The 12611-nt window shown below is 40.9% G+C and overlaps 1 protein-coding gene across 3 annotated transcripts in view; it reads right to left on the bottom strand.

Annotated features, from left to right (window-relative positions):
* RASA3 (RAS p21 protein activator 3) overlaps window positions 1-12219 on the bottom strand; it is a 179732-nt gene extending 167513 nt beyond the window's left edge. For 2 of the 3 annotated variants that reach the window (XM_055801498.1, XM_055801497.1), the window contains exons 1-2: window positions 12083-12219; window positions 8429-8568 (exon numbers count right to left, since the gene is read on the bottom strand). The gene's annotated coding sequence lies outside the window, so the exon portion shown is untranslated. The remainder of the gene's footprint in view (window positions 1-8428; window positions 8569-12082) is intronic. The other variant, XM_055801500.1, reaches the window with a different exon arrangement.
* Window positions 12220-12611: the final 392 nt, after the last annotated feature.

Here is a 12611-nt window from a genome sequence, read left to right as displayed (position 1 = left end):
TGCCCTCCAGCAGATCAAAACTCCTGCCCAACTTCATGGTGTCTGCAAACTTACTGAGGGTGCACTTGATCCTTTTGTCCAAATCATGGATAAAGTTATTAAACATATCTTTTTATGTGGAGGAAAAGACTGTTTTCTCTTTACATCACAGAAGTACATTCTTTCTAAGATCCAGATGAGAAATTTTTATCCCACAAAAGTGAAATGCATAGCTCTCTTAAAGCCCGGATACTTGCGACTCACTTGCAGAGTGACCACGTTAATTTGACTCTGGTGAATGTATGAAGTTCTAGGAAGTGTTTTTCAAATCCTCAGTTTCTGCAAGGCCAAACAATTCAATTTAGTTTAATCTGTTAAGACTGAATGCCCAGACATTGGACTGCGTTCATTCAGAATACAGCACAGGCTGTTTAGGTTTGAGAGATCAGACAGGAAGGTAGAGAAAGCTGCCCCATGCATATGGTTTTGCATTTAGACAGGTCTACCAACTCTACTCCTTTCATCTCTCATCCTGCTGGTTTGGGGATTAAACTACCACAACTGCACTGACACATTTAGGACACTCAGAGTTACTGTGCTTACTCAGAGCAAATGCTGTCGTTAAGCAGTAAACCTGGAGCACCCTGAACATACATGAGGCCTAATGCGCAACCATAATCAGTATCACAAATGCAGTGAGTCTCACAAGTTCCTACTGCACTGTTGAACAGAAAAATAAGCAAGCATGTTAGCTGGGTCTGCATCCTGGGTGTCCAAGTAGTTTACACTGCCTGTAAAAAATGCTGCCAGAGGTGCTGTGGGTCAGGGCCTCCCTCCTAACGACACAAGAAAGTGGAGCATCTCTGAGCAGGTCCTACCTCCCATACCTTTGGGTCAGATCGTGATAATCCCAGTACAGGAGACAGAAACTTACAGTTTGGTCCAATGAGCCACATAAAGCTCAGTGAGATCCCCTTTTCTCAGCCTCAGTCCTTTCCTATCAGCTGCTGCCAGGCAGGAAGGGTGGAAACAGTATAGCATGCAGAAACGGGCTCTATGGCAGCTCGGAGCTTTCCTCCTCCAGGGGAATTCCTTACTGGCCATTTGCAAGCACAAGTCAGTCCCTGCACCAACTGAAAAAGAAGTCTGATAAATTAGAGAAAGTTGGTGATGAGAGCCAGAACCTGGGACCTCTTTGCAAGTCACTCCTCAGCTGTATATGTCCTCCCTCCAGTCATAATCTTCGGGGTCTGTAAGATCTCCAAGCAGGTTTTTATCAAGGTCCAGGTAGATATGAAGGTTTGTACGTGCTATGAGGTCAGCTGAATGATGTCCAGTCAAGAGGTCAACAGGTGTTGGCTTTGCCAGAACCAATGGGAGGTGTAACACACGGCAAAGATAAGGCAGTTAGCAAAAATCCTGACATATGTAACAGTAACACACACCAAGGCCAGTTTGCTGTGCTACCAAAACAGTGCATTAATCTAGAGGCTAGAACAATCCAGCCAGCAGTCAGGAAAAAAAAGTACCTCTTAAGACTCATGCCAAACCAACAGAAATGCTACTTACATTCTTACAGCTAGCATCCAAATAACTGATCACATTTCATCACGAAGAAACATGTTGCCGTTGCCTGAGGCAAGCATAGAATCTACTAAGGAACCAAATGGGAACAAATGAGATATTAAGCCTGAACTTGACAAGCAACATTCCAGTTCCTGCCATATTTTTTGGTGAGGTGTGTATTAAGAAGGCAGATCATTCTATGGAATTTGATACTTTTCTGTGAAATTTATTTAACTGTAGCAAAGTGTAACCCAGAAGATCAGGACAGGATTTCTCTCTCTGGCCTCTGAAGGACAGGTAGGGTGGTCTAGGTTAATATATCGAGGAATGCAGCTCAGGGTCTCTCTTGACTTTATTTATTTATTTTGGTAGAGAGGGATGAACAGGTATGTATGCATACCTGCATATCTCCTTGCAAGTATTGGGAGCTAGGACAAACTGAGAAATACTACAGGCAGAAAAGAAATGAAGCAATTTTAAAAGTGTGTTAACATAATGATCATGAGACCTGCTTTGAAAGAATATGTTGTACAAGAACATGGTACTTATTTGTAGCCTAGGAAAAATTTCACCTGTGGAACAAGCTCTTTTGTTATCAATATGAGCAGTGAAGCACGCTGACGTTTTCTTCACCACCTCACAGGCAGACTCTAATAAAACAACCTAAATCATTCCCATGGTAAAGGCAGCCAGTCACCACAGCTACAATAATGTTACTTCTCTGTTTTCTAAAAGCAGTGAAAAAGCATCCTCAGCTTCTGTGAGCGCAGTGAATTAAATTGCTAAGGGATTACAGAGTAGCACCATTTCTAGGACCAATTCATCAGACATACCTCTGCTGACTCTAGAAGGTCCCTGGGCAACTCTTCCATCTCCTTCCTATCTACAATGAAAGCTCATGTATTTCTCCTTCCTCCTTGTCACGTTTATTTCTCCCAACAGTGTTGTTTCTTTCCTGTCTGAAGGTAAGTAATTCACAGTGTTACTGCATAAAATTCTGAGCACAGATGAGTTAAGGGTTCTATAAGCCATCCATCAAAACTAGGTTTTTGCTCTGCAGACAGTTGTGGAAGTGGTTGAGGCTGTGATTGCCTCTCATTTCCAGTCTCTAATGCCCAAATCATTACAGTTCTGCCCACTGATGCCTGAAACATTCCCTAAAATATTTGCATTGATTGGACATAGCTTTTAAAAACTAGTACATCTAAGCTGGCAGACAGATGATGATAACTGTATGGCCTCACAACCTTGACCAGCAAACAAAATAGATGCATCATAGCAAAGCCTTGCTATAACTAGTTTGCCACAGTTTCAGCTTTCCTCATAGCAACAATGATAGATTGCACACACTTTGGGGCAGGGATCCTTTTTTTCCTCTGTTTAATTAATTGTCAGTTTGAAGATCTCTAAAATCAGAAAAAACCCAGTCGTTCAGCACTCAAGGTTGCAAAACATCAGGACCACCCGAAGCTTCCCATATCAGCATTTAGGCAACATGCCATTCTTTCATCCTGCCCAATGCTGAACAGGAACAGTACAGACAGGAGGAAAACATTGCTTAGGAGCCACTTGCCTGACATGTGCAGAAGCACATACTGCTTCATTTTGTAAGCAAATCTATCAAGTCTCATGCATAAAACTCATTCAGCTGATCTCTGTCTCAATTTATCACAGTGGCACTAGCAATTCACCTACTCCAGACCAGTGGTCCTGGAGCAGAAGAGAGGTGGTTGCATTGTAAAGCAGCAAAGGCTGTGCCTCCCACTAGCTCTCTTCCCTCCTTTCCCCCCAGTACACAAGTAAAAAGGACCCATGCTGGGAGAGACACTTTCCAGGGTTGCAGCCTTCCGCTGCAGTACATCTTGATAGTATAATATGATATTGCTGAGGAAAGACATATAACCCAAAGAGGTGTGCCCTCACAGTACAAGCCAGTGCCTGCAGCTTCACATGCTGAAGAAGATTAATATAATAAAGGCTACAGAAAGCTTTCTAATTTCGCATGCAACTCAGGACAAAGACTTGAGGGTGATGCAACTCTCACCTCTCATTAATCTAAAAAAGCAAGAGGACATTATTTATGAACTTAAAATATGTGTGAAGAATTTATGAATCACTGTTAAAAAGTAAAATACCCATACAACAGGGCTCTGTCTGCTTAGCCATGCTGGACAGGAGCTAAAGTTAGCAGTTTTGGAAGAGACATTCTCAGCCCTTACTGACTAAAGTGACTCTGTGGCAGGTGCTGTGGAATGGTTGCTGTTTGGTTCCATGAATCTAGACTGAGAAGAGCATTCATCTCAGTTTGCTCATCACAGAAAAACTAAAACTACTTGTAAGATCATTGCATGCTGTGACAAATGAGCATGGAAGAGTGTAAAACACAAGTTATGCCTTTGTAAAGGTTGCTTGCAAATTAGAAGCTAGATTCCCTATCTCCCCCCAGTTAACTCTTGGTATTCATTTGCTTATCTTCCTTGCAGATGAAATAAAATACAGCCAGGTCTTGGAACGGTCAATATATTGATATGAGGAATACAGGTTCAGTTTGCAAACTGCCCCAAGACCCATTATAATCACGTTTAACAGTGACCCCTAGTGTTGTTCAGCACCAGCTTTGCTTTTTCTCGGGTGTTCGGCAAAGAATATCGAACAAGCCAGACTAAAATGAACCTGCCTTTATACTGCAGGACAGTACCAATGCTCAGCCTCTGTTGCAGATGTGTGGAATGCACCTCATTCAGCAGAGAGAAACAGCAATATGTTTTACTGATGTAAAATAATAATTTGACAGTTCAACAAATTCTATGGAATTTAACAAAGTTTAACAGCAGTTTAACAAGTGCTTCACCTTATTATTTACTGAGTGGAAGAAACATACAATGAAAAATTGAGCTAGAATAGAGTTAGAATGATTCACACAGAGGCTGGAGACACAAAAGGGTAAGGAAGACCCTCCCATCTAGTCACGAGGTTCAGAGTGCACCCCCTCACTTTCTAAACTCCTTATGGAACCTAGGCGCAGTTGAATCCAGTCTTAGACTTGGTCAACAGTTTATGTCTAATGGAAGAAATACAAGGAGTAAGGAGAACCCTCCCATTGAGTTAGGAGGTTCAGAGTGGACCCCTTTCCTTTCTAAACTCCTTATAGAACCTAGGTGCGGCTAGGTCCAATCTTAGTCTCAGATGTGGACAACAGTTTATACCTAATGGAATTATCTATATGAAATTTATTATAATATTGAGTAGCTACATGGATTGGTAATGTTTCATTAGTATTAATTCAGCATGCTATCAGTCACTTACTGAGGATCTGTCACGAGCCCTCTGCCTTGGGTAAGGAAGGATCTCTTAGTCTCAGGTAAGGAACCTCAAACCTTGGGAGTCATCCCTGGCTCAAGGGGACAGTCATCTGGCATGCAGACCAGCTGCAGTTCAGGGAGAGCTCAGATTGGGCCCATCTTGACAGTAATATTTATAGAGTGAAGTAGCTGGCTTCTAGTCAATATTATAGACAAGATAGATGTATCCATTTTAGCTCCAGTATCTTGTTCTGTACTTCGGTTATCTTGCATTTTGGGGCTTTGAAACCACATTTCAAAATATTTTTCCAAGGCATCTTCACTCCTTTGTACATGAGCCAGGGACTTTCCAGCTCACAGGTTCACCACAGGGTGTGAGCATCTTCACTCCCTTGTACGTGAGCCAGGAGCTTTCCAGCTCACAGGTTCACTACAGGATGTAAGGTCTGTTGCTCCTTAGTCAGCCTGAACCAAAATACAACCAGGGGTCAAGTCCATCTGTCACAACCTCTCAAAGGTCCATACAAATCCAAATGAGAGAGCAACACTGTGTTGTTGTGTATTGGTCAGCTGTTTCTCTTCATCTTTAGTATTGTAAAGACCAGGTTTCCAACATCTGGCTGAGGACTGGAGGATTATTCCACAGTTCGTCAAAAATAAAACCCAAGAAAAAAACACCCACAAAAACTTCCATTGGCACATACTATGGAATTCTAGATGACAAATTTGTTGACAACTTTAATAACATCTCACTAAGAAATTATCTTCTTTGTGCAGTTGAGCCTATTGTTACAAATATGATGAATATTTGGTCTTACTATTCATACGGTTAAGTTATTTAAATAGTGCAAAATGTCATGGCATTATATCTATTTTGGCAATAGTAAGCATCTACATTTGGGGATTGCAAAGGCTATTAAATGCTGGCTAGCTATTTCTGATGAAAGCCATATAGGACCACCGAAAAGGGAAAGACTGAGTCATATCTAAAGACTGGAGTAGAAGAGTAAAAGGCAAGAGGAAGGGAATCTGGAAATAAGGAGAAGAGAAACTCCAGATCCTAGGCATAATGGCTGCATGAGTAAACATACTTAGAAAAATGAAGATAGAGAAAAAGTGGACTTTATGATATTCCTGTGATCCATGAGAAACATTAAAGACAAAATGGGTACAGGTCTCAAATCACTACAATACCTCTGCAAACTCAGACTAAACCATAGGTAGCCATAACCACATGTGAAGTGGTTAGTTTGACTTGAATTTAACAAGTTATTTCCATCAGCAAACCCTAAATAAATAAAAAATGAAAAAACATTTTTTAAAAAAGAAAAAGATTATCAAAACAAGACTATTCTACTGAGTATTTTACTTTGTTACTTATATAGCGATTTGGATCAATAAAAGAGTTAATGATACAAAACATTTTAAAAAAATCACTACATAATACATATCTTCACACACCTATTACACCTACAGTGGGAAAAAAACTATAAATGTCATCTGCTTTAAAATAAACAACAACAAAAATGGAAGGGGGAAGGGGCAAGGAGGAAGGGGCATGGGGAAGGAAGGGGTGGAAAGGGACGGGAAGGGAAGGGAGAATAGGCAATAATGGTAATAAAAAAGTGTTTTAACTCTGCAGGTAGGTATTGAAAGCTCAAAACACCTCTTAATCCCTCAGTGTCATTTTCCCCTTAGACTAAGGATCAATTTGTAAGTTTTCAGTTTTCCAAAAGACGGCAGAAATTCACACACCCACAACCCCATCAGCTGATTCGAGAATTGTACAGTTACACTAGAGGGCAGCAAAGCAGCTTTTAAATCAAAGTCTTGCCATTTCAACAGGTAATCTTCATATGGCTTAAGGTGTGCTGAGGAACTCCTCTTCCGTAAGAGAACAAAACGGAAATAAGGTATTTCTGTTCTTATAGACTACTTACATTGCTAAAAGTATAACGATTTTTATTCACATATACTAGGATAAGCAAGGCAGTGCGAATTGGAGCTGAAGAAATTAGTTTGCAATGAAATATCCTTTCAGTAACATTCTTTATTTTTACACATAAACTAGCATCCCTCCACTCATGTATTTCACTTATGGAATATTTACTGGCAGATTTAGTCGATGTTTCATTAGGGTTCTCCTCTTCCTGAAAAGGAATTTTATGTATTTCTTGATATAGCATAGTCAATTGTAAAAAGTTCTTCAGATTCACTGGGCTTCCTTCCTCATCTGTGTGCTGAGGACCACCAGGTTCTGCTCTCACAACTAATTTCCTTGGTACAGATAGTCAAGAGGAACAGCCTCTCTCGGGTCAAAAGCATCTCTGACTGTTGTACAAGGAAGATGTGAACTTAATTAGCCTCAGTGAGAATTAGCGTCTTTGACCAAATATAGTCTTTCACAGAATCACAGAATGGTTGAGGTTGGCAGGCACCTTTGGAGGTCATACAGTCCAACCCCCTACTCAAGGAGGGCCACCAACAGCTGGTTGCCCAGGACCATGTTCAGACAGCTGTGGAATATCTCCAAGGATGGAGACTCCACAACCTCCCTGGGGAGCCTGTGCCAGCGCTTGGTTACCCTCACAGTGAAAAAGCATTCCCTGATGTTCAGATAGACCCTTTTGTGTTTCAGGTTGCCATTGCCTCTGGTCCTGTCACTGGGCACCAGTGACCCCAATATTTATTTATTTATAAGATATAGAGACATGCATAATTATTTGTCACATCAGAGCATTTTTAAATCTGCAGTTTGGCACTGAAACAAAGAAACCAAAACCAGTTTGGAACCTCAGCTTAGGAACTTCTGCAGCAGCCAGCACTATCTTAAAATGGGAGGGCATAGAGCCCCCCTGAACAAATCACAGGCTCAATAGTCAGTCAGTTCTCACTCCTACACAACACAAGTATCTAGGGATGCAAAATGCAGAGGGGATTCACACCATGAGCATAAATCTGTCAAAATGCAAATGTGATTATGCAAATTACCAAATGCACCTGCAAGAACAGTTGTTGCGATCTATCTAATATTTAGATAACACATGAGTTTTTGTCGACTTGTCGTGGGAACATGTTCTTTTTTTTTTTCCTTTTTCTTTTTGCTAAAAGTTTCCATGAGATGGTGAGTGAAGTGCTTCTCTGACAGGCATGCTGATGCATCGTTCAGTATAAGGACTGCAAAGTGATTAAAGCAGTTCTTTATTTTGGAAGTTAAATAAATGAATAAAAACAAGTCCTGGCAAGAGATTAAAGGGATTAAGTTTAGCATCTCAGTAGAGTGGATGATTAGTCAAAAATACTGTTTTCATCCTCTGAAATTAAATTCTCATCCATTTCAACAGAACAACAAAACCATACAAGAAAAGAGAATCTGCATATATTGTGATCATCACATCTTTGAAAACCTACAAGCTTCAGAGGAACTGAAATGCTAGGAGTTAAAAGACAACCTTCAGAGGGTAGTGATAGTGACAACAATAAACACAGAGAGGGGAAAAAAACCGCCACAAAAAACTCATTCCAAAGATGCTATGAAGCTGCTTTTCAAGGAAATCAAAAGCTGAAGCATACATACTTACATTTATTCTAACTATTTTCTGTTTCACATGTGTTGTATTTCATGCAGCCATTGATTCAATTTCTTTGTGGAACTGAAGGATACAAGTGCCAAGGTATGACATCTCGGTGTAAGAAGGCTGCATCTATCTGGTACAGTGACCTGAGAAAAGTAAAAGTTGTTTTCTGTATATGATTGTTTTAAACATTGCATCTTAGTAACAGAATAATCAAAGTCCATGTTTCTTTAAGAAGAAATGCCAACAAACTGGATTTCATGTTAGCTAACCAGAAAACATGTCATGGATTTTTTTGTCCATGCTGGTGATGAACTGCAGTGGTGAGCAGTCCTCTTCACAGTTAAGGGAGAACAGCTGCTCAAGCTACAGTCCATGCAATACATGCCACTTTTAGTCAACAGGTAAAATTTTCACGTTACTACTTCACTGTCCCAAAGTCTAGAGAGCAAACTCTTAACCAAGCAAGCACATTCCTATAATACATAGCAAACATTTCAAGTGAACATCAGTATTTTTATTTCAAATTCAATGTCAGACTGATCAAAACTATGCCCTAAGCCCCAAAGTTCTTAAAATATCCAAGCATGTATATATTCATATATGTTGCATTACTTTTGGTTCACAAGCATGTTCTGGTCTGCTTCCTCCCTTCTCTATGCATCCAATTATCTGATTGCTTTCTGCTCCCATACCTGTGCTGTGTCAAACAGTAAGAGCTATCATTATGGCATGCAAAAGAATTTCTTTGTTCTAGATCGCTCTGCTGCAGCCCTGAGCAAGAAAACATACACACTTGAGCTGCTCCTCTACATCTTTCAGTTCTGGGAAATGGAGGGGTAGAGGGAAAAGATATTTTAAAAAGGTCAGGCTGTGAAGTTTCTTTAAACTTACGTAAAGAGCAGCCTAATTGTACTCAGTAGCATGGTTTTGTAATAAAAGTTGCCTTTGGTGGTGCAAGTACTTATTTATTTCTCAGTATTAAAATTTATCCTGAAGGCTTTACATTTTATTGTGAGCAGCATGAAGAAGCAAAATAAAATTGTATTTTCTTCATTTCCTTAAAACAGGTTTCTCTTTGTTGGCTTTGAGCAAGAAGGACTAAACATCCGTAAGCTCATCCTTGGCACCTCTGATAGCCATAATGGAATAATACTGCATGTATGAAAGAGAGAAAGCAGCATCAAAGAGTCCACTCTTCTAAAATTAAACTCTTGGGAAAACCAAAGACAAAGTAATCTTGGTTATTCTGATACAGTCACTGGGACTCACTCATCACCACTGCAATGGATCAAAACCTGCTGCAGAGAACAAATATAAATACCAAGATTCTTTATTTTAGAAGAGCCAAACAGCAATGGGTTTGTATCATCTAGATAATCACAGGAAGAAGAGTGTTCTACAAGCAGCAGACCCAACAAAGGCTGGTTTCTTGTGGAATGAGCAGCATGCCCCCCCAGCTTGGGCCAAGCCCCAGCTTACCTTTCTCCACGACACCTTCAGTCCCTGTCCTCCCACGTCCTTGAAGCCTCCTGACACATCCTCTGATTGTGATCCTAAACCACACACGCCCTCGCTGGACTGATGGCAGGCCAAATGGTGCAGGTAACTACTTAGTTGAGGCTGCAGCCTTCCTTGGGAGAAAGGGGTACTCATGCAGGTCTCACTAATCTTGCCAATGTTGCAGGTCTCACTAATCTTGCCAATGTTTTTCACAAAACTTGTAGGAACTAATGTTGCTATTGTGGACCTCTGTGTACCTGTCCAACTTACTTGACAGTGACTAACAGGATGAAAGATGTTGTGAAAGAAGCAGGACTGATTTACAGCACAGCTGTGTAAGCCAAGCTGAAATAAGAGAGAAAAATTAAATAAAGACACTCAGTTCAATTGCAGGTTGCTTTCTTGACTGCTTATGTACTTCATGGTGGATAATCAAATACTTGAAGATTGGATACAGAAAGTAATGTCATGCTATTGAGCCTTAAAAGTAGAAAAGCAGATACTATTTCTATATGAAAAGGAAAGAATTCTGCAAGATAATTGAAGAATGCTGTTGGGAGACATGAAAAAGCCATTTGCTTCGCTTTCCATCTTCCTCTACCTCTGTGCATGCCATGTATGCTCCCAGTTGATCAAATTCAGTCCATGTCCAGACTCACGTTTTTTAGACCCATTCAAAATCAAAATAACACCTTTTTCCACCTTCCTACCTCAAAGCTTAGCCATGCTGCAGGCAGCAGAAAGCAAGTCACACCACAGGAGCAGTTCAGATATTCTGCCTTTGTAAAGTGGGGGTTGTCAAGGGTTGCACACTGGCAGGTCTGTTGTACTTACACACAGGGTTGGAAACAGCCATCTGCGCAGGTTTGAGGTCGCAGGAATCAAGAGGAAAAGCTTCAAAATGAGGGCACTAGAAGGTCACTCTCATTTTCCACTTATGTGGCCAAAACAGCTGAGTTAGGGGCCATCTCTGAAACCTTCCTAGAAAGATTGACACCTGCTCCTGGGGTATTTTGGGGAAACTCCCACCTCAGCACATGCCTCTGTTTCAGAGTTACAGCTATTCAGTTACAATACTTAAGTCAGAAACAAGGATGCTTGTCCAATTTCAGAAATTTTTTTCATGTACAAACTCAAAGTGAACATACCCACTTTAACTGGATCAGGCTTACCTGGTCCAGTCGAAGGTGTCCCTGCTCATGGCAGAGGGTTTGGCTCTAGATGATCTTTAAGGTCCCTTCCAACCCAAACCATTCTGTATTTCTATGATACATGTGCAAGCATCAAACTGACTTGGAAACAGTAATTTAAAAGCAGCAGAAGGAAGCCATGTGCTAGCATCAGCATATGGTACTTAGGTATTTTTAGAACAAAAGAAAGAAAGAAGGTTCTCAATGGAGATAAAAACACAGAAACTTCCACAAAGTGAGAAAGTTTTAATATGACTGTTGGAGGCTGCCCCTTCCTCTCAAGATTTAAGATACTGGTGCGCAAATTTGTAAAGCAGTTTGTTTTAACTGACTTTCCATGCCTTCACAACAGTTATGTAAGTACTATTAGCAAAGCAGTAGATACATCAACACCACTTAACTGTTAAGAGTAGTTTTGCTCGTTACTAGTTTTGAATTTGAAAGAGAAACTTAGGTATTATTTGAAACTACTTAAAATTCAATTTTCCTCTGCTCACACCTACAATAATTTTTAAGCCTCAACTGCCAGTTCACAAAGATCTTTCTATCCATAACACCACGTGTCAGCCCAATCTATTTGCCCACATGCCTGCATCACTCGCAGTGAAGGAGCTATCCATAAGGGCACGCTCTTTGAATGACCACCTACTTCACAAGTGGTGAATTGTCAGTGTCAATATCAGAACAGTTTCCCACTGCAGAAAGGGGACTGGAGCCCACCTGAGCAGAGCCACTGGAGCAGCACTGCCATAGCCTCCCAGCATAGCTCAAACAACCATTTCTCAGAGCTCCAGCCCCAGAAATAGCTCGCTCAGCTAACTTTTCGAGCACAAGAAAGCAGCACATAACACACAGACGTTACAGAGCAATCTGAAATTATGTACTCTGCTTTGACAATGTAAGAACTAGATAGATGCTAACAAAGTAATAACATACTCTATGTGCATTTCTGTGCCTGTTTACTCACCTTCATAGTGTTCCCTGGGGCCCTCCAAGCTCCTGTAGATCACAGGTCCTCTCTGCGCTTCAGACCAGCTCCCTGTGACTATGGCTGCTCTTAACTGTCACCCATCCCCAACAAGAGCGCTTTCTTCTCTTCCAACCCCCACACTTCCTGTACATATTTTTTTCTTCCCCAGCCAAGACTTTCATCTTAGAGGTTAGCACCAACTCCTAATTTTTATATTTTATTTCTTTTTTTTTGTTGTTCTGCATTTCATAATGTTTCAGACTTGGTCCTCTACTGAGATATTTAAACTACAAGAGGGTAGATTCAGACTAAGGAAGAAGCTTTTCAAGATGAGCGTAGTGAAACACTGGAACAAGTTGCCCAGAGAGGTAGTAAATGCCCGGACCCTGGAAACATTCAAGGTCAGGTTGGACAGGGCTCTGGGCAACCTGATTTAGTTGAAGATGACCCTGCTTATTGCAGGGGGGGTGGACTATATGATCTTTGGAGGTCACTTCCAACTCGAACCCTTCTATGATTCTATGAT

This window comes from Falco peregrinus, chromosome 4 (assembly GCF_023634155.1).
Source record: "Falco peregrinus isolate bFalPer1 chromosome 4, bFalPer1.pri, whole genome shotgun sequence".
In the NCBI taxonomy this organism is placed as follows: Eukaryota; Metazoa; Chordata; class Aves; order Falconiformes; family Falconidae; genus Falco; species Falco peregrinus.
Note: the sequence above shows the minus strand (reverse complement) of the source record. Positions and strands in the feature narration are given on the sequence as shown.